At 63.4% G+C, this 19,975-nt stretch overlaps 1 protein-coding gene across 1 annotated transcript in view; it reads left to right on the plus strand.

Moving 5' to 3' along the window:
- Positions 1-14,482: 14,482 nt before the first annotated feature.
- ADGRB2 (adhesion G protein-coupled receptor B2) overlaps positions 14,483-19,975 on the plus strand; it is a 28,497-nt gene continuing 23,004 nt past the window's right edge. Inside the window, exon 1 of the mRNA XM_072885024.1 lies at positions 14,483-14,553. The gene's annotated coding sequence lies outside the window, so the exon portion shown is untranslated. The remainder of the gene's footprint in view (positions 14,554-19,975) is intronic.

Genomic DNA, 19,975 nt, shown 5'->3' on the forward strand with positions numbered 1-19,975 from the left:
GTTCTGGTGGCTTCTTCAAACCCATCGTTATTTTTCGCTCCCATCAGAAGTTACAATACATGGTTGCTGCCGATGCCGACACCTCTGATTTCCACTCCGCTCCGGTGCCGCAGCCCCCTGCTCCGCACGCTGCCCAGCTTGCAATGCCCGGGTCTGCATCGCCCCATCCGTGCACCAACCTCCCTGTGAGGCAGCTGAGAGACCTGGGGGACCCTTAAATCCCTGCCCACGGCCACGGGCTCCCATCCCACTCCTCCCCTGTGCTCCCTCTTCCCCCGGTCTGGTTTCTTTCCGCTGAGGCAGGTGATGGCATGCGGGGAGGGCTGGGTAAGGCTCGCTCCGAGACGGGGAGGCTTGGGGCCGTGGGTGTGAGCTCTGCCAGTCGGCACAGATGCTGTATTTGCTCACACAACAGCTCTGCTTCCCCCTCCAGATTTTGCCCTGAAAAACTAGGGCGCAGCCATGCTGCCCACGTCTCCTAATCCCCCCCCCCGGCATCTGCTGCTGCCGGTGCTCGGGGACAGGGAGCGGACATGGCCCTCACGGGTGCCCGGGCAAGGACTTGCCCCTGTGCCGGGTGCTGCACCCGCGGGGCCGGAGGGCTCCAGCGAGGCATTAGAGGGGTCGGATCCAGGATGAGATGCGCTGCCCCAGCCGGTCTCTGCCTGGCTTGCCGCAGCAAACCGCGGGCAAGGCGGCCTTCGATTGCGGTGCCATCCCAGGCGTGCCGGGGCCCGGTTTGGGAAGGAGCATCAGGGCATCACGGGGACCTCATGGGAGGCATCTGCTCCCGTTCCCTTCTCCCTCCCTTGGGCTCGAGCGGAGCAGCGGGTCAAGGTCCCAGCATGGCCACGCACCCAGTGGCTCCGGCTCCGCACCAGGCGGTGGCAGGGAGGCAGCAAAATCTGCATTTAAATGGGGATATTTAAAGCCCGAGCTGGGTGGGAAGCGAAGGAATCAATTTCCCAAGTGGGAGGGCGGGGTGTTATTTTTATATATTATTGGATACGCAGCTTAAATCTGGTCCTGGAAAATGAAAAGGAAACTGGGTGGGGTGGGGAAGGGAAATCACGTCCTGGCGTTATTGCTCGGCAGTCACCGGCTCCTCAGCATCTCCGGATGCTCCAGGAGAATTGCCCGTCGCTGCCAGCCCCCAGGCTGTGCCATGTCCCGCTCCTTCCCCGGCCACGGCTGGGGTGGCAGGAGGGGACAGGGACCTGAGCACACCCTCCCCGTTGGATACATCCCTGCAGCCCAGCGTGCTGCAGCGGGCGCTGGCATTTACTGGGGTGCAACATGCAAACGGTCAAAGCAAGGGAAGGCAAAGCCATCAAGTCGTCATCAGTGCCCGGGGCTGCTCCACACAAGGATCCAAAGGGCTTGCTGCCCTCGGCTCCGAGCATCCCCTCCTCTCCGAGCATCCCCTCCTCTCCGAGCATCCCCACCTACTCACGGCCGAGCGTTTTGGGACGTGGCTGGCCCTGGCCTGGATAGCGAGGTGTTTCCCATGGAGCCGTGCATGCTCCTCCAGCAGCGACGCTGGGTTTTGGAGGTGGGCAGGGGCTCCTTTTGTGCTGGTTGTTAATTAAGAGGATCATTCAGAGCCACTAGTAGTGTAGTGTGTTGTCTTATAATAGTTGCAATTCTGTCCCTGTGCCAGCTTCCATTAGCAACAAAACCCACTTATCTTGTTCTTTCCTATCTCTTCCCTTTATATTTTTATCCTTCCCTCTCTCTGCAAGTCTCTCCTCTTTTTTCAGCCCCAGCACCGCAGTAATAATTCTACCAGTCGTCATCTCGGTTGACAAAACACTGTTGATGTGACAGCTCCGAGCTATGAAATCTCCGTTACCGCTCGATAATTAATTTACTAATTGCGTGTGCTGCTTTGCCACGTGGCTCGGAGCCAGCTCCGGGGCCGGCGGTGCCATCCTGACCTCGGTGCCCGCCGGCCCGGGGATGCCTGGGGGGAGCGATGGGGTGGTCCCCTCCCCGTGCTGGGGACCACGGGGGGATGGAGGGACGTCCCTGGGGATGAGGCCACGTTGCTGCCAGCCATGCTGCTCCATGGGGGGCTTTGCCATGGGGTGCCCCCCTGGTTTGCTCCCTCCAGGAGGTCGGTGCATAGATGTGGGTCTCCTGGGGAAACTGGGATGGAGGGAAGGGGAAGAAGGGGCTGGTGTGGGATGGAGGGTGTCAGGGTGGCTGGCATGCCCCATTGCCCCCCGGCTTTCTGCCCCAGCGAGCTGCTGTCACCACCGGCCATGCCTGAATGAGCGAAGGTGTCGTCTCCATCCTCACACATCCCACCGGAGGGAAGGTTTCAAAACTGGTCCATCATTTTGAAGAAAAAAGCCCTTCCTCCCCTGTCTCCTGGCCAATAACCGTGGGTACGTGCTTCGCCCAGCTCCAGGCGTTGGACGGGACCTGCCGCTGCCTTCGCACCGTGTGAGGGGCAGGAGGTGTCCCCGGAACCCCCTCCACGCGTCCCGTCCAGCACACCGCAGCCATCTGGTTTCTTCCCCCTTGTTAAAGACCCATCCCACATCTCATGTACGACAGGAAGGTGTGACGGAGAGAGGAGGTCTCTCCTGCCCATTCCTTTTTAAACCAATTCAGAGACCGCCTGTGCCTCCTGCCCGGCTCCGTGCCGGCGACCTGGGGCTTGGTGAGAGCTGATGGTTCCCGCACAGGGATCTTGGTGGCTGTGAAATGTTTTGATTTTCTCTGATTGCAAGAGTCAAAATGAACAAAGTCTGCCGGAGCCTCCGTAACCAAGCGGCATCTCTCACTTCGACATCGCCGCTTGTTTCGTTTCTGGAGGGAAGTGTTGGGTTTTGCTTTGTTTTGTTGATTTTTGTTGGGTTTTTAATTTTCCCTTTGATGTCTCAAGCCGCAAACGATGCATTTTCATCTCCAGGAAAATTTCTTCAGGTCTCCGGCAGGACATGCAGGGCAGGACCTTGGCCCATTTGGGGTTTGGGGTTATGGACCTTGGCCCATTTGGGGTTAGCAGCATTTGGGGTTAAACCCCCCCTGTTTGGGGTTGTGCGGGGAGGAGAGACCCCCCGGTGCTCCCCAACCCATGGAGCCTCTGCTGCAGCACGGTGCCGCGGGTTGGCATCGGGGACGGACGGACCCTGCCTGCATCTCCGTGGGCTTTGCAGCCCGGGAGGTGACACGTGCTGGGATCCTTGTCAGCCTATTTTTAGGAGATGTCGCCTGAGACTTGGTATTGATTTGTCCCTACCGCCTCTACCTGCTTGGGCTCAGCTGCTGCCCACAGCGTTGGCGTGTTGTCACCCACTGCTGGTACAGAAGCGGGGACGGGGCAGCACGGGGGGACCAGCTCCGGCAAATACGGTGGCAGGAGGGGTGCTGGCGCTTGGCTGGGCTCGGCGTCCTGCAGAGCTCTGCTCTGAACACATATAGGATATAAGCAGGGAAGGGAAACTGAGGCACGGGCCGATCGTGCAAGAGGCTGCCGGTCGGGGCAGGTGCCGCTGGCACGGCACGGCACGGCACGGCCTGGCACGGCTGCCTAACAGGGGGTTAAGTGCCCTGCCCCGGTGCCATGGGACCTTCCAGGGCTGCCACCTCCTTACTGGGTAAATAACTAATGTCTCGGCTCCGAAGCCGCAGGGTGGGTTACATGGTAATGGCTTTTTGGGAGATGCAATTACCAGGCGATGTGGCGGAACGTGTCCTGCCCGTGCATTGGCACAGCCTCCTGCCAGGATCCAGCTCTGGCTGGGGGGCGGGTGCCGGTCGCGGGTGGTGCCGCCCCTGCGGGTGCTAAGGGCGTCGCTGCCGCTTTGGGTGCTGCTCGCGGGGACCACGGCACCGTCCTCGCCTGCGCTGGGCTCCCTTCCACCGCACGCTGTCGTCCCCGAGGGCAGGGGCTGGATCCAGCCTTCCCGTGTCCTTCCCCTCTCCCTGCAGCCAGAGCCCCCAAACCTGCCCTGCTTTAAGTCCTCTTCTGCTTTTTTGGGCTTTGGGGCTCCCTCCTCCCGTTGGCAGGAGTGTGGGCAGGGGGAGGCACCGTGCCATGTCCCCCCCCCCGTGTTTCGGGGCCTGCATCTGGGCTTGGCACCGTCACCCGGAGCCCGGGAAAACGCTGATTTGTGATTTGGGATGGGAGAGGAGGGGACGGTGAGGGAGGGCAGGAACCGCTGCAAGCTGAGGCTGTTTGGGTAAATGAGTGATGGTTTTGAAGCACGAAGCTGTGGCTCTCAGCAGCTTTTGAAGCCTTGGGAGATTTGTCTTTTTGATTCTCAAGGTGCTCAGGCGGGGAGGGAAATGCATTACAAGTTGAAATGCTTTGAGAGCAGAGAGGAAACGTTATGCGATTCAAGCCCCGTTCCTCCCAGCGAGAGGAACCCGGCAAACACAGTATATTGTATTCTTTGCGTTCCTTCACCTCCCTGTGCTGTGTGTGTAAATTTGCTCGTTCCCTGCCAGCTCCGGGAGCCTGGGCTGCAACCAGGAGCTGGCTGCTGCGGCACCCGCTTCCTGACGGGCTGGGCACCCATTGCATCCAGCCTGGCCCAGAGGGATGCAGGGAACACCGGGCAGGGGCCGGAGCAGAGCCCGGATGCTGGTCCAGGACAAAGCCGCTTTCCCTCCTGAGCATGCCGATGCTCCCCCAGCCTCCCCCCAGGTGGGCTTTGCCCATGGCGAGGTGGGAAAGGAGCTGGGAGGGAATGGGGGGGCCTGATGCTGAGCGTCCCGAGCATCCTGATGCTCTCCCGGCCTCTCCCCAGGTGGGCTTTGCCCATGGCCGAGGGGGGCCGTGCCTCGAGCGGGTACCGGTACCAGGCTGGGGGGGCCGGTGCTGCGCCGAGCATGCGCCGCCCCGCCGGGGAGCCTGGGAGCTCAGCATGACGTGTAAGGAGTCGAAAATAGAATCAATGCCAGTTTGTTCATGATAATAAATGGGAGCAAATCGCAAACAGTGGGTAAGCGGCTGACAAACGCTGGTATTTTAATGTCCTCACAAAAGACCCATGTGTAAGTGGGACTTTGCATGAGTAATTCCATACATTTTTAACGGTGGGCCCTGAGGGAGAATCAATCACGCTGCGCTGTTGAGTTTCCCTAACGCAAGGCACAACACAAAGCAATTTTGTTTGATAAGGCGGCACCGAGAGCGGCCGGTTCCCGCGCAGAGATGGGCGGCGTGAAGCCGCCAGCTCCTCTCCCGCTCTGACGGCAAAGTCCTCCTGGGCACCTCTCCCCGGGAAACATCCCTTTGGCAAAGCCGGCTGCTTCTCCCCAGGAGTTACTGGCTGGGCTGGGATCTCACTGGGAAGATTTCTCCGGCTTTGTGGGACTGAGCGGCTGTTACTGGAGGGGTTGTGCGTGCAAGAAATGCGCTCAGCTTGGCCCTGGGCTATCCATGGTATGGAGACTGGCCGGGAGATGCTGGCTGTTGAGGCGAGATGCTCTCCCTGGTGGCACCCAGGGACACAGGGGTCGGGTCCTGCCGTGGGATGCAGGGTCCCACCTGGGCTACCAGCCTCTCTCCAGGGCTCCTGGTTTCCAGGAGCACCCCGAGGCTCTGCTCTGGGCTCGCCCGTGACCTGGGCTGCTGCCTGCGCGTCTCTCCTCAGCCTTCCCGGAGAAGCCGGCTCGGCCGGCAGCGCGGGGGGGAGAGGCCGAGTGACCGGTACTGCCAAGAATAGCTCTTGGGGAAAAAAACGCCCTTATTGGTATTCTGGATGATCCCAGCTCCATTCATCTCTGGTGGCAGGACGCTTAATAAATATTAGCGGAGCGAGCCTGGGGCTGCGCGGGCAGAAGCACCCCTGGGTGCCGGGCAGCACCCAGTGCGTGGGAGCAGCACCTACCCAGTGCAGGGTGCTGCTCCCACAGCAGGAGGGTGTCACTTGGGGACCTGGGCCAGTTTTGGGGCAGTTTGTCCATCCTCTGTGACCCCGAGGGCTCAGCGTGGCCCCGGAGGGACACGCAGTGGCAGAGGTGGCAGGAACCTTTTCTGCAAGGGCAGGCAGCAAGCATTAGCTTTTTGTGATGGAAATGTGGCCCTGCAGGAGCAAAAGGCTAATGTGCTCTGGGTAGCTGCTAAAACTTCTGCCGGGGATATATAGCACCTCATTTACAATGATATTTTTTATGCTGAAATGGAAGAAAGCAGCTGCTATCTGTACAAACAAAATTAGGCCAAAGGAGGAAAGTAATTTTGTAAAAGAAATAGGGAGATGCAGGGGGAGATGGATAGGAGACAGATGAATAAACACAATCTACATAGAAACTGATAAAAATTCAATTTCTGCTCACACACATCCTGGTCTAGCTCACTCCCTTCCTCTCCTCTTCTCCACGCGCTCCGACGTTGTCTGCAGCCCTCGTGCATCCATCTGGGATGTGGGAGGCAAACACAATGATCCTATTCTGTCTTCAACATGCTGCAAAATTTTCTTTAATTATGGTTCTTTAATTCCTCTGACTGCGGCTTTATCTTCAATATTTTTCCCTTGCAAGCAGTGGGTGCCAGGGCGAGCGTCCCACAGGGAGAGACGGCCCCGGCGCTGGGGGATGCCTCTGGGCATGACCCCGCTCCCACCATGGTGCTTCTGTGCTGGTATGGGGTACCTGGATGGGGGATGTGGGACTGAAACCCCGCGGGGTGAAGGGGGTCGGAAGGAATCAGCAACTCCTGCGAGCGATCTGTGGTACCCATGAGTCTGGCTTTATCCCTGTTCTCAGGACCGGTGTCCCTGTAAACCTCAGCTCCCGGAGCCACGGGAGCACACCGGGCTCTCCCCGATGCTTTTCAAGGGTATTTAGTGCCTTTCACTGTGGGTTATAAAAAAAAAAAACACATCCAAAAACTTCCTGGGGCCGCCTGCGCCCCGCACGCCAGCGGCTTGTCTGCGAGCTGGGGTCGTGCGCTCTGACCGGCTGCGCAGCGGGAGCGATGCTGGGGAGGGAAGGACCTTCCTTGGGTTCATCACGGCAACCCTGGCTGGAAAATTCATCAGCATGAGCTTAATGACCGACCACAGGCCGGCCTGGAAGCTGGAGCTGGCACATACGTCAGCTTTGATCCGCTACCCACGCACCTCCGGTGGCCCCGCGCCCGTCCTGGTGCGAAGCCCACGCAGAGGCAGCGCTGCCCGGCTCGCTGCCGGCTCCTCCAAGTCCATGGCCAGCCCGGCACAGGCAGCCAATGCACAACCCCCTGCTCACACCTCTGTTCTCGGAGGAGACTTCTCCTGCCTCTTCCTTCGCCCTCTGACTGCGGGGGGAGCATCTCGCCTGCTGACGGTCCCCTTAGGTGCATTTTTTGCAGAGGCTGCGGGGGAACCAGATGCGATGGCTGTTTGACGCTAATGCTTTCCCAAATCGGGGGCTAAAAGTTCACTCAGAGGAGCAGGAGGCACATGGGTGCTTGTAAAGCGTGGGGCTGAGGCGGGGTGGGCTGACCCCCCCTCCCACCTTCCCCTTCTCCCTTCTCCCACCGCAGCCTCCCTGAGCCCAGCGCCGGGCTCTGGATGCGCCCCAAGGTACTGCACCTCCGTGCCAGACGCTGGGTTGCGTGCACACGGGAGGGTCTTGCGTGTCCCCTATAGCTGGGGACGTGGGGCACAGGGCTTTGCACCGGCGCGGTCTGTTCCCATGGAGCAAGCGACAGCTCCAGGCGAGAGGGGATCGATGAGAGCAAAGCGAGTGCACTTTTGAATCTGTTCGAAGGATAATGGAGCATGGAAACGGCCGTGCCACCGGGGAGCGGGGCGCGTGCCACCGGGGCATGGGGACAGCCAGGGCTGAGCCCTCCTCCTGCCACACACAGGCAGGCTGGACCCAATTCTGCTGGCTGCTGAGCACCCCCGGCCGGGCCGGAGGGCTGGGGCTGGTGGGGCGGCAATGGAGCATCCTCATGGTGTGGAACCTGCATCGTCCCCGGGACCATCGCTCCCCAGGGACCCTGGCTAAGGGGGCACCCAGGAGCGGGTGCTCTGCTCCATTCTGGCCCCCGCCTTGGGCGTTTTGGGAGGCTTCATGCTCTGCACCAAGGGTCACCACGCTAGCGAGAGCCAGGAGGGGAGAACGGAGGGTGTGGGGCACCCATGTCCCCGTGCACGCCCACGTCCCCCGTGCACACCCACGTCCCCCGTGCACACCCCCGTGTGCGGAGGCTGAGCCGAGCTGCAGCCTGGTTTCCCTAGGAAACCGAGCGGAGGCCAAAATCGTGCGGGGAGGTGCTGGAGGGGCTCCGAAATGTGGCTCGAAGAGCTTTGCACCCAGGGAGCCTCACTGTCCCAGCCGGTGCTCTGGGGACACCGATAGCAGCGATGGTGAGGTGGCACTCAGGCGGCTGGGGGTGCAAGAAGGGCTGCGCTGGTGGCAGCTTGGCTGCAGCGGGAGGTTTGGAGAGGGGATTTTGGTGATGAAACAGCCTCTGGGTGCTTCCCAACACTCACAAGTGACCCAGATGGGGCGGTGAGGGGCTGTCACCGGCGCTGCGGGGCTGTCACCGGCACTGCGGGGCTGTCACCGGTGCTGGGGTATGTCCTTCTCGCTGCCACGGGCTTGTGCAGGATTGGCGCAGCTCAAAGCGCACCCAGAGCATCCCCTCCTGAGCAACGGGGAATTTGGGGCTATCCAGAGCCCCCAGCACGGTGCAGCCTGTAACCCTGCTGCCACAGGGGCTGGGAGGACGCATTTCCCCGGGAAGACCCCGAGGATGAGGGGGGAGGAAGGAGGTCCTCGTTTGAAAGTCGAGGACCAGGCAGGCGTGCGAGGGAAGAGGCTCTCGCAGGCAGCAGGGTCTGCCCAGCTCCTCGGCCTCGCCAGTCACACCTTCACCCTGCGCACTGCCTTCGTGCCAGCCCTCCTACACCTCCTTCTCCTCCTCCTCCTCTTCCTACACCTTGTCTTCCTCCTCCTCCTCTCCTCCTCCTCCTCCTCCTCCATGGGCCTTTCGCAGGCTGCCAAGTGAAGATGCATTTGCTGGGCTGCACGCTCCAAAAGTTGATAATTCCCCTCCAGGCAATTAAAAGGAAGCCATTTCTCCTCAATCAGCCGTATTTGAATATGGAAATGATTTTTAATTACTCAGAGTCAATATCATTTTATCACTGAAATGTGTTTGAACGAGGTTCGCTGTATTTGCAGGGCGTCTAATAAGCTGAATGCAAATTCACTGCGATTCACCGTTTTTAAATGTTCTGATGAGCGAGGGAAGGTGCTGCCCTTTGAAGGTTTCATTCCCAGGCTCCTGACAGGGCACGAAGTGCCAGCCACCCCTCCCGCCCTGCCGGCCACCACGGCTGCAAAGGCAGGGGGGACGTGGCAGGGGCCACGAGCCTGGCGGGGACATGGGGACCGCGACTGCCCCTTCCCCGAGCGCGGCCATCCCCGGCTTGCCTGGCCCTGAACATGCCCGGGGTCAGCTCCGCACGGAGCTAATGACAGCTCAGCAGCGTTAGATCCGCGGGTATTGTCTCCTGATTAATTTGCTAATTATGTTCTGCTTTTATCCAAGGGGCCTGGCGGCAGTGCGGAAATGTCAGGCACTTGTTTATGCCCCGGGTTGCTGGCAGAGTGACAAAGGCAGGGTCCCCGAAGAGCCATGCGTAACCTGGCCCTGCTGGCTCCGGCATCACCGTGCCGCACCTCCCATGGGGCCGGGACCGAGCTGCTGCCTCTGCCACTGCCTCCCCCAGCAGCCCTGGGCCTGTCCTTTTGCCTGTGCCTCGATTTCCCCCGTAGTGGGGGCTGAAAAATAGCCAAATCCATCTCCCTGCACACTCCAGGGGTGGGGAGCGCTGGCACAGTGGCCTCAATGCCACCATGCCATGGCAGGGACCGACTCCCTGGGGCTGCGGCCCCTATACCTCTGTGGGGCTGTCACCGGGTGGGTGCAAAGCACAGAGCACCCAAGGCCAGGGTGACCGGGGCAGCTTCCCCCGGCTGCAGCTCGGCATTGCTCTTGTTTCCCGCAGCCTCCGCATCCCAGCTCACTGCTTACTGGGAGGCACTGGGGCTCCAGCACCCTGGGGGAGAGGCCCCCGGAGATGCCACCCCCCCTGCTGAGAAGGGGACAGAGGACATGGCCGAGCGGCTTCCCAACATCCAACCTCTGGGTTTTCCTGCTGTGAAAACCCATCAGGTGTTGGCATTGAACACCGCGCTCCTGCAAGACTGAGCAGCCAAGATAACATCCCCGCTGACGGCTTCAGCCGGGCTTTCTGCAGCCCTCATGTATATTAATCGAGATGAATATTTATGCAAAGTTTCTTGCTCTTGAGCGGTTGCTCATGTGCAGGCATGATCCGGCTACCGCTGCCGGTTTGGGCGGTGAAATGGCCGGTGGCTGCAGGCAGCCCTGCGGTGGGAATGGGCAGGGCTGGGGGTGGGCAGGCAGGCAGGCAGACAGGCAGGGCTGGGTGTGAGCTCGCTCCTGGCCAGGCTGCTCCGGCTCCAGGAGGATCTCCCAGCACATTGGGATGCGGAGGGATTTATCCTCGCCGAAGCCCTGGGATGGAGCAGGGCTGCTTTCTGGTGCGTGGGGACCTGGAGGTGCAAATCCCGCAGGTATCCCACGTGCTGGCTCCCCACCGATGCTCTGCTCATCCCTGGATCCCACAGGTCCAGGAGGCAGCCTCTGCACCCTCACCCGGCAGAAACTCTCCCAATTTCTTCCAGAAACTCTTCCCAGCAACCCTGGCCCAGTGCCTCGAGTCCTTCGCGTTGCCCTGCCTCGTGCCAATGCATCATCTCCGTATTGGCGCAGACGGACACGGGATCAGCCCTGGTCCATCCTTTGGTGCACAAAGTGCCTGGAAAAATCAAAGTGAAGATGCTGAGCTGAAGCCCATCTTCCTGGGCACGACGGCTGCGTCCGTAGGTCTGGGAGCCCCTTGGGATCAGCTGTTGGCTGCGCTGCCGCGGCAGCGCTCCTCGGTCCGTAACAAACCCCAAAGTGAAATTTATTTCAGAGCTTATTCATATCCTTCCTCTTCTGCTCATCACACGGGCTTCCCTTGCTCCTTTTCCTTTGCTTTTCTCCGTGCCACCACTAGCAGAAAACTTCACGTGAAGGTTCCTTGGAGGTGAGCAGCGGCCGCTTGCAGCCTGCGCGGGGCCGGTCCCTCCGTCCCGGTGATGGACACCAAGTGACTGGCGAGGGTTCCTCCGCCGGCGCTTACTGCCTCTTCCCATTAGAGCGGATTATCTTGCAAACCAAACTTTCCTGTTTATAGCTGCTTTTGTTTTTCCATGGGAGCAATTCGCAGTGAAGTTTATGGGAAGCGATTCAGGCAGGCGGCTGTGGTTACTGGCTTCTCGGGGGCTGCCTTCTGCTCCCGTCTCGCCCCGCGGTTCGAGCCGAGATGCTCCTGCTAAGCCTTTCTGAAAAGCTGCTGCTCCGTGCCCTGCTCAGGGCAGACGAGCCCTGGGGATCGGGCCCATCGGGGGCCACGGGAGCTTGGGGGCTGTTTGCAGCATTCCCACATTCCCCCCCCTGGCTGGGATCTGGACTCGCTCTCTTCCCTGAATCCTCACCCAGGGCCGGGCATGGCGTAGCTGCCACCTCCGTGACTCTCCCCGGTCGCTGATTTCTGTGCCAAATGAAGGGGAAATAAAGCCCCATGTTGGAAATGCAATAGTGCCAGGGGCCTCGGGAGCCCCCGGCTGCAGGGGGGGCTCAGTCGGTCCCTGCGTGGCGCTGGCTGTCCCGGCGGTGCCCGCGCCCGTGGCGGTGGATGCTGTTAGCCGTGGCGGCAGCGCCTGCATAATGATCGTGGCGGCACCAGAGACCTTGTGTCAACTGGCGGATTATTATTGCTTTAATGGACAGGTCTAATTCCCATCCAGCAGACAAAGCCCTGGTGTTACAACCTCCGCACACGCGGGCGCTGCTCTAATTATACCCTGCGAGCTGCTCTGCTTGCGCTGACACCCAGCCCCCCCGAATCCGCGGGCACCGGTGAGGCTGAGAGCCCTCATCAGTGTTTTCCCCGCGTCCCAGCAGTTCACGGGGGGTGAGGCGGGCGCTGGGGGCTCGGGGTGCTTGTACCCATCAGCCGAGGAGATGCTTCATTTTGGCTGGGGGGTCTCCAGCACCTTCCTGAGCGCTGCCCGGTCCAGGGGGCTGGGGGGGGCTGAGCACCCCTCTTGCCTTGCTTTGGGCTGGGGGCACAGCCAGCGGCAGAGCTCACGCTGTGGCTGGGGGAAGGTTTGCAGGGACGCAGCAGCAACAAGCAGCTTACAGAGAGCACCCAGTTGTCCTGGTAACAGTGGGTGCCTCCGGCTCCTGCAGCTTGGCCCCCCTCCCAGCACCAGAGCCCTCCAGCCCCTCTTTGCCGTGGGCAGGGTCCTACCTGGGGCAGAGGAGCCTTTTGGCGATGGTGCCGGCAGCAGTGGGGAGCCTGGGGCAGAGGAGGTGACACGGAGGCTGGAAATGACTCCCCGTATTGGCAGGACAGCAGCAGGCACAGGGTGACGTTACGTGCACGACCACGGGCCGTGGCCAGGCCTGGTGACATGGGGCTCTTTGCAGGACAGAGCGATGCAAGCCAGGCTGCGCCACAGCCGGCACCGGAGCCAGGGCAGAGGCCGCGGGCAACGTGCAGGCAGCACATCCTGCATCGCATCCTGCATCGCTTGCAGGACAGTGATAGCTGGTGACAAGCGATGCGTTTGGAAATTTCGAAGTATATCAAGCGTGCAGACCTATTCGGAGCAAATACCTCGCGGGAAGCAGAGAGTGTGACCCAGAGAGCCATGGCTTTGGGATCGCCCTTCTGCTAAGCTGCAGCCGCTGCAATGATCTGTATTTACAGAGACAGGTTCTGGAATATCCTCCAGTTACGACTGAGCTAATGATGCTTTTCTCCCTGGGATAAAGAACAGCTTGAAAAGCTGGTGTGCTTTCTTTCAGCCTTGACCCAGAGGGGATGAGTGTCTGTCTGGGGACGCCGGGTCGGGCACGGGCAGCTGCAGGGGAAGACTGGGAAAAGGGAATGCCAGGGAAGGAGGGAGCTGAATTGCACAAAGGTCTTGGGTGGATACGACCCCAGCGATGCCCGGCTGGATTAGGGCCGGCGCTGAGCTACAGGTCTCCAGGGTGCTGAGCAGCGGTCCTGGTGGTGCCTCCCGCTACCGCGTTTCTGCCTCTGTCGCATCTGGTCCTGGACGGAGGCTGCAAGGGGCCGCCCGGAGACCTGTGCATCCCCTGGGGCTGAGCACAGCGCACACAGCGCCGGGCAGGATGCAGCCAGAGGAAGTGGACAGGCGGGCAATGGGAATACGCTGCATTTCCAGCTGCGCTGCTCCCGCAGCATGGCAGCATGGCCGTGCCGCATCCTGCTGGGCGCCTTGTTGCGGGGCTGGGGCTTGGTGGCAGTGACGCCCCGTCCCCTCCAAGCCAGAGCTCCCCGTGCTCCCGGCGGGCTCTGCCCTGGGCAGGATCCGGGCTGCAGTGGAGCCTCTGTGCCAGCTGCTCTCAGTTGCCCATGGACCACCAAGACGCTCAGGTTTATCCCGTCTGTGCACGGCCTTCACATGTGAAGCTGCAGCTCCGCAGCCCCCGCCAAGCCCCACCGTGGCCCTGGGGGTCTGACATCCTCCGTGTCACACACACTCGTGCCACGTTTGTGCAGCCATGGGGTGTGCCAGCCCCGTGTCTCGCCCGGTGCTGATGCTCCAGGTCTCCCTGCATCCCGCACCCCCCGGCACCCCACAGCTCTCCCCGCAAAACCTGCCATGCCACGGCCTGCACGTGTGCGCGACAGGGCTGCTGGCAGGAGCGCGCGTATCTTGCACAGGGGTGTGCCACACGCGCGTGCGTGCACGCCCCAGCACCCACTGGTGTGCACGTGTGCACTGCCCACGCATCAGCAAGCACGAACAGACCCCTTCTGTGTCCACGCACGAACAGCCCAGCCGCGCGCACGCAGACACAGCCCACCCCTCTGCACGCACGACCCACTTCACGCGTGTGCGGGCACACGCCAGCCACACACCCGCGCGCAGCCTGCATGCACCCCCGTCCCCCCCAGTAGCACCACAACACCCGTCTGCGTGTGCACGCCACATCCACGCGTGTGCAGCCCTCCCCCACCCCCCCAGCGCTGCAGCATCCCGGGGGTCACCTTCCCCCCCCAGCCCCCCCCCGCTCCGGGGGCGGCGGGGGTGCAACGGCGGGGTGGGGGTGGGGCACACACCCCCCCCCTCCCGTTTCCCCCGTTCCCCCCTCCCCGCCCCGGCCTCCTTAAGGCGGCCCCGCCGCCGCGCAGGCTCCCGCCATGCCCGGCGCTGTCACACCGCCCCGCGCCCGGCGCATGCAGCAAGTGCCCGAGCCGCGCGCGCCGCCGCCGCCCCCGCACCCCCACCCCCCTCCCCGCCGCCGCCACCGGGGCCCGGCGCGCCGCGCGCCCGCTCCCGGCCCCGCGCGCGCCGCCGCGCTCCCCGGGGCCCGCCCGGGCACCGGCTGCTGCCGCCGCCGCCGCTGCCGCCGCTCGGGGATGGCCAGCCCGCTGCACGCCGCGCCGCGCCGGGGCTACACGCGCTGCTGACGGAGCGCAGGTAAGGGCGGCGGCGGGGGAGCGGGGACCCCCCCCCGGTGCACCGACACCCCCCCCCCCCCCGGTGTACCGGCCTCCCCGCTCCCCGGTGCACCGAGCCCCGAGGTGCGGTGCGCTCCGCTCCCCACCTCCGCGGCGCAGCGGGGGCGGCAGCTCGCCGGGGATGCGGGATGCGGCGGCCGGTGCTGCCGGTTGGCAGAGCCCCGGTTCCGCCGTGCCACACCTCCCCCCCCCCCGCTATCCCCCCGCTACCCCCGGCCAACTTTCCTGCCCCGACGGCGGGCTGTGGGGCCGGGGAGTCGCAGCCGCGCCGCGGTACCGGCGGTGCCCCGGGGCCGGTGCGGGGAGCGGCATCCCCGGGGCGGCCCCGGCCCTGCCTGGAAGTTGCGCGGGGCTGCGGCGGCGGCGGGGCGCGCTCGGCACCGGGGCTGGCTGCGAGCCGCGGGCATGCCCGGGACTGCCGGTCCTCCTCCGGGGCTGCCGGTCGTGTCGTGTCCCGTCCCCCCCCCCCCCCGCCCCTCCCCGGCGTGCCGGTCCCTCCCTGCAAGCGGTGCCAGGGCTCCGGCAGCCCCACGGTGGAGGGGCTGCACGCGTGTCGGTGGGCACATGCATGTTGCTGGGCTCACATGTGGCACCGCGGTGCCGTGGTGTGTCATACAGCAAGGCCACGGGTGCCCGGCTGCCCGCTGGCGTCCCTGCCAGCCCCGGCGTGGGCACACGTGTGCTGCCAGCCCGGCATGTGTGGGTGCTCAGCAGGTTGGTCTCCCCACGCCGGTGCTGGCCCCACACCGTCACCCCTTGGCCAGGGCTCCGGGGAATCGGCACGCATCGGGGCGTGTGGGCAGGCGTGTTGGCGGAGCCCCGGCAGCGGGCGGGCGGTTTTGCAGCTCTCCCCTGCGTGGGGCTTTGTTTGGTGCCAGCGTGGAGGGCTGCGGGGAGCCCCCGTGCCACGGCCGTGCCGCTGGGGCGAGCGGCACCCGGGGACCGTGGGCGTGCAGCGAGGGCACACGTGGGTGCCCAGCGTGTGCCGGCACGTGCGGCGTGCAGGTGGCAGCCGGCTCTGGGGGGGCGCGGGGGAGCTGCTTCCCTTCCCAGGGGACCTGCGAGCCCTGGGGTTCGTGGCAGGAGCGATGCCACGTGTGCACACGCGTGTGCCCACGCAGGTCACTTGTTGAAGCACGGGGAGATTTTCCGCAGCCCCGGCCGGTGCGGAGGGTGTGTGCGCACCACGCCTGCATGGTCGGCACCGAGGGCTCGTGGCGGCGCAGCGTGTGAACAACCCTTTGCTTTTCTAGGTCATGTCACTGCTGCCTGTGCTGGATGGCGCCTGGCAGCCGGGGCCGCCGGTGACGTGGAGAGGTGGCCCTGGGGTGGCCGGGCTGGGCTGTGGCAGAGCGTCTGGTTGGGGTTTCTGGCCGGGCGCTGCCGATGGCTGGGGCACACGTGGAGCCAGCGGCACGGGGCTGGCGCTGAGCCGTGCCGCTGGGAGAGCTCCCGGTGGGTGGCAGGGCGGTTATTTGGGACTGACCTCTCCCCTCCTCGAAGGCGGCAGCGGCGGCTGAGCCAAGGAGGGCTCGTGGGGAGGGAGCCGGCTCACGGGGCTTGCATTGGGCGCCCGTGGGGAGGAGCGGGTTGGCGCGGCTGTCGTCACCGTCACCATCACCTGGCTGCTCTCCGGCCACCCTCATCGGGGAGGCTCGATGCCCCATTTCCCAGTGGGGTTTGTTACCAGTGCAAGGACGGTGGCGGATACTGGAGTTGGCCGTGGGGCAGTGCCAGCCCCTCTGTGCCGGAGCCCAGAGCCTGGCAGCGGCTCCTCTTCGAGGCCTGCTCGGCTGCTCATCAAGCCTTGTCACCAGACCCTGCTTTGATCCGAGGAGTTTGCAAGAAGCTGGGATCTTACAAATTTGGTCTGTGCTGGAGAGAAAATGGATATGGAGCCGGCACTGCGGGCGGCTTGCTCTCCAACCGGCAGCCGCGTGGCAGAGGTGCTCTGGCGCCCGGGCTGGGATGTGCTGCCTGATCTTCCCTGCTGCCTCCTGCTCTTTTCAACGCCTCTAAGGACTCCGGCAGCGCGGCTCTGCTGCCCGGCACGACGCCTCTGCTGTGCCGGGGGGTGCTGGGGTCTTCCCGGAGAGCTGCGGTGGGCTCTGTCCTTCCCGGCGGGCTTGCGGGCTGCGGAGAGCTCTGCGCTGGCACCAACCTCCCGTGCAGAGCAGTGGGAATAGATGGGTCTTCCTTCGCCCCATCTGCCAAGTCCCCATGTCCCGGGCTGGGTGCTCTCCAGGCTGGGTGGGGGCTGCGGGACGGGCTCCCCACGTCCCCCTGCCCGGAGGAAGATGATGCTCGGCCGAATGGATGCACAAACTGTGGGACGAGCCGCTAGCCCTGGTCCAACCCCCGCCACCCCTGTACAGCCCTCGGGGCTGGGCTGCTGCAACGCCTCGACGCTTCTCCATGGGAATTTGGACTGAGGCCCTGCAAACTCGTTTCCTACCACAGAGCCGTCCTCTAATGGGGACGGGGCTGGCTCTGGGCCACCCAGCTCGGGTGCCAAACGTCAGAGGCTCCGTAGCTCCTCAGCACTTGCGAGGGCCATTGTGTCCCCCCCCGCTCTAGTCCCGTCTGTTCATTCTTGATGCCCTCCAAGAGTGGGATGGAGCCAGGCCCCTTCTCCTCCTCGGGGCACCTCGGAGGCTCCTGGCAGATCTGGGTCTGGCTGAGATGGTTACAGAAATAAGGGGGATTATTTCAGATCCTGCTGCTGCCCCCGGGACACGGATCCCCCTCTGGAGCCCTCCTGAGGCTCTCAGCCCCCCCATCCCTTTGCCCTAGGGTGCCAGGGCAGGATGAAGCTGATGGAGAAGAGGAAGTCGCATCCCAGCGACATGGAAACTACTTGGAAGAGGCTGTGGGAGAGCGACGGGAGCAGCCGCGGCTGCTGCAGCCCCTGCGGGTGCCCTGCTGCAGGGGGGGGCTCGCCTCCAGGGACCCCCGCAGCTGCGGAGGGGGAGGCAGCACACGCTGTTCCCTGGCAGAGCGTAATCCCTAATCCCACAGGAGATTTCACTGTGCTGTCTCTCGGCCTTGCTTTTGGAGTGGAGTTTTACCAACAGCAGTTAAGTAAAATAAATAAAAAGGCCTGTGCTTGCCAGTGCTAGCGAGGCTGAGCCAGTGATTGGCAAAGCGGCACCATTAATTACAGCTCGGCGCTCCTGCCAGCCTGCCTGCTTCAGGAAAGGTGGTGGCAGCGCGCCGGGGAAGCCAGAGGGAGAGGAGGAGTGCGCGGGGAAGGGGGAGATGTGGGAGCGTGGAGCGGGGAAACGTGGTCCCGGGAGCCGGGGGGATTGTGCCACAGCGGGTGGAAGCGGCCCCGATAACCCTCTCCCCGCCGAGTGCCCGTGCGTGCATGTGCATGGGAGCCCATGCGTGCACATGCGTGTGCATGCACACGCCTTGCAGGAAGCCGCGTTTTCGGGGGGCTGTGATCTCAGTGGAGTTGCTTCAGCACTTTCGCCCGGCGATGCTCACAGCGTTAATTAGTTGGCAGGGAGGCTGTGTCGGTGCTGCCGAGTGCTGGGCAGGGGCTCGGTGCTGGGGGTCCCTCGTGCCGGCAGGATAGGCGGCAAGGGCTGAGCGTGGTGGTGGCGGAGGTGGCTTTGAAATTCCCGGATGCCTTTGAGCTGCTAGTGAAGATCCTGGAAATTGGAGGGTCGCGGACTCTCCCAGCGGGAAGAGCTCATTACGGCGCTCCGTTCGTCGGTGTCACCTCTGGGCGGGCAGGGATGTGCTCCCATGGGATGGAGCCCGTTTCGTGGCCGCATGGCCGTGCTGTGCCGTGCCACCGGCCAGCCTGCTCCTCCCCAGATGCCGTTGCCTTTCAGCAGGGAGCGAGGCCGTTCCCACCGTGGTTCAACATCAGGACTGCCTGGCCCTTCCTTATCCTCGTGCCCTTGTCCTGAGCCATCCTCGTGTTAGGAATTCTCATGGATCATATATTTTCTTCAGCCTATTAAAAAAACGCTGTCGGGTTAAAAACCGTGTCTCTTAAACCCCAAATCTCCTTTACTTTGCTATTAATCGTTTCTCAGATTATTAATGCTAGCGGGGTTTAGTGCCGCCCGTTTATCACTTTTGGGGCTGTCTGGTTGTTTCTGGCTTTGCCTGGCCGGAGAGGGGCAGCCGCAGCAGAGCAGAAGCGTGGTGGTCGGGCGCCGGCTCCTGCTGTGCCGGGAGGATGGAGCTGGACCGGGTCCCCACCGAAATCCCCATTCAGGAGAAGCATCTTCACGGAAACAACCTGTTTGTGCCGCGCGAGCAGAGCTGGTGTGGAGCAGTGCCTCCTCCTGCCGTGCCGCGGCTGCTGGCGAGGGAGAGGCGAGCCCTGGTCGGATCCTGCTGGTTACCGGAGCCGGGAGGGATGCGACGGCAGCGATGGCGAGGGGCCGTGCTCCAACTGCCGAGGATGGGGAGCCTGGGATGTCACTTCCGCACAGTCGCTTCCCGGTTCTGTGATGGCTCTTTAAAAGCTTTTAATTAAAAACCCACCCCCTTCCCTGCGCCCGGGCGGGGAACAAAGGCAAATGGAAGGGACTGGATGGCTCCGTGTGCCAGCCGTGCTCCGGGTGGCATCGCAGCAGGGCGGTTGGGTGCGGCGGGTCCCTGGGGGCAGCCGGTGTCCCCCCATCAGCGGGCTTTGCTGGTGGTGCCGGGATGCAGATGCCAGTGCCAGGCAGTTTCTTCTGCATGGACCGAGGCCGTTTCGGAGGCGGAGGAGGCGGACGGGCAGTGGGGCCGTGCCCCGGCACCCTGGCAAGGCCGGGCTCGCCCTTGCCGGAGCACACCGATGGCGATGCCGCAGAGTGCGAGGTCCTCGCCGCGGTGCCAGGTAGGGGGTGACGGTGACCCCTCCTCGAGCTGCTCAGCAGCTCCCGCCGGGTGACTCGGTGCCCCAGATGTTAAATATCTTCTCGGGCCCAGCTTGCAGCTCAATGAAATATTTTCACTGCAGCACTAACAGCAAGCGCTGCAGGGAGCGGGGCTGGTGCTGAACGAGCTGTATCAGATTTGATCTGCTCTTAACGAGCCCTGGCCTTCGGTAGCAGCTACGGTGCTGCGCTGGGCTCTCGGGCAGCCGCAGCCCCAGCCCCAGCGGGTTTTTGGGGTGGGGGGGAGGCTCCCCGTGGTCCGGAGCACCTGGGTCTTGCACGGCACCGTGTTTAAAGCCCGGGGAGCCCGGGGAGGTGCAGCAGTGGGCTGCCCGGCCGTGCCCGTCCCTGCCGAGCTTTCCAGCATGCGGTTTGCACTAGTGGCAGCTGCGCAGGCAGGCTGGGCACCGGCAGGAGCCGGGCGGGAGGGATGAGCGGATGGCAGTGCTGGAGCATTCCTCCTCGCTGCTCCCGGGCGAGGGAAGCAAGCACCAT

Source organism: Ciconia boyciana, chromosome 21, assembly GCF_034638445.1.
Source record: "Ciconia boyciana chromosome 21, ASM3463844v1, whole genome shotgun sequence".
NCBI lineage: Eukaryota > Metazoa > Chordata > Aves > Ciconiiformes > Ciconiidae > Ciconia > Ciconia boyciana.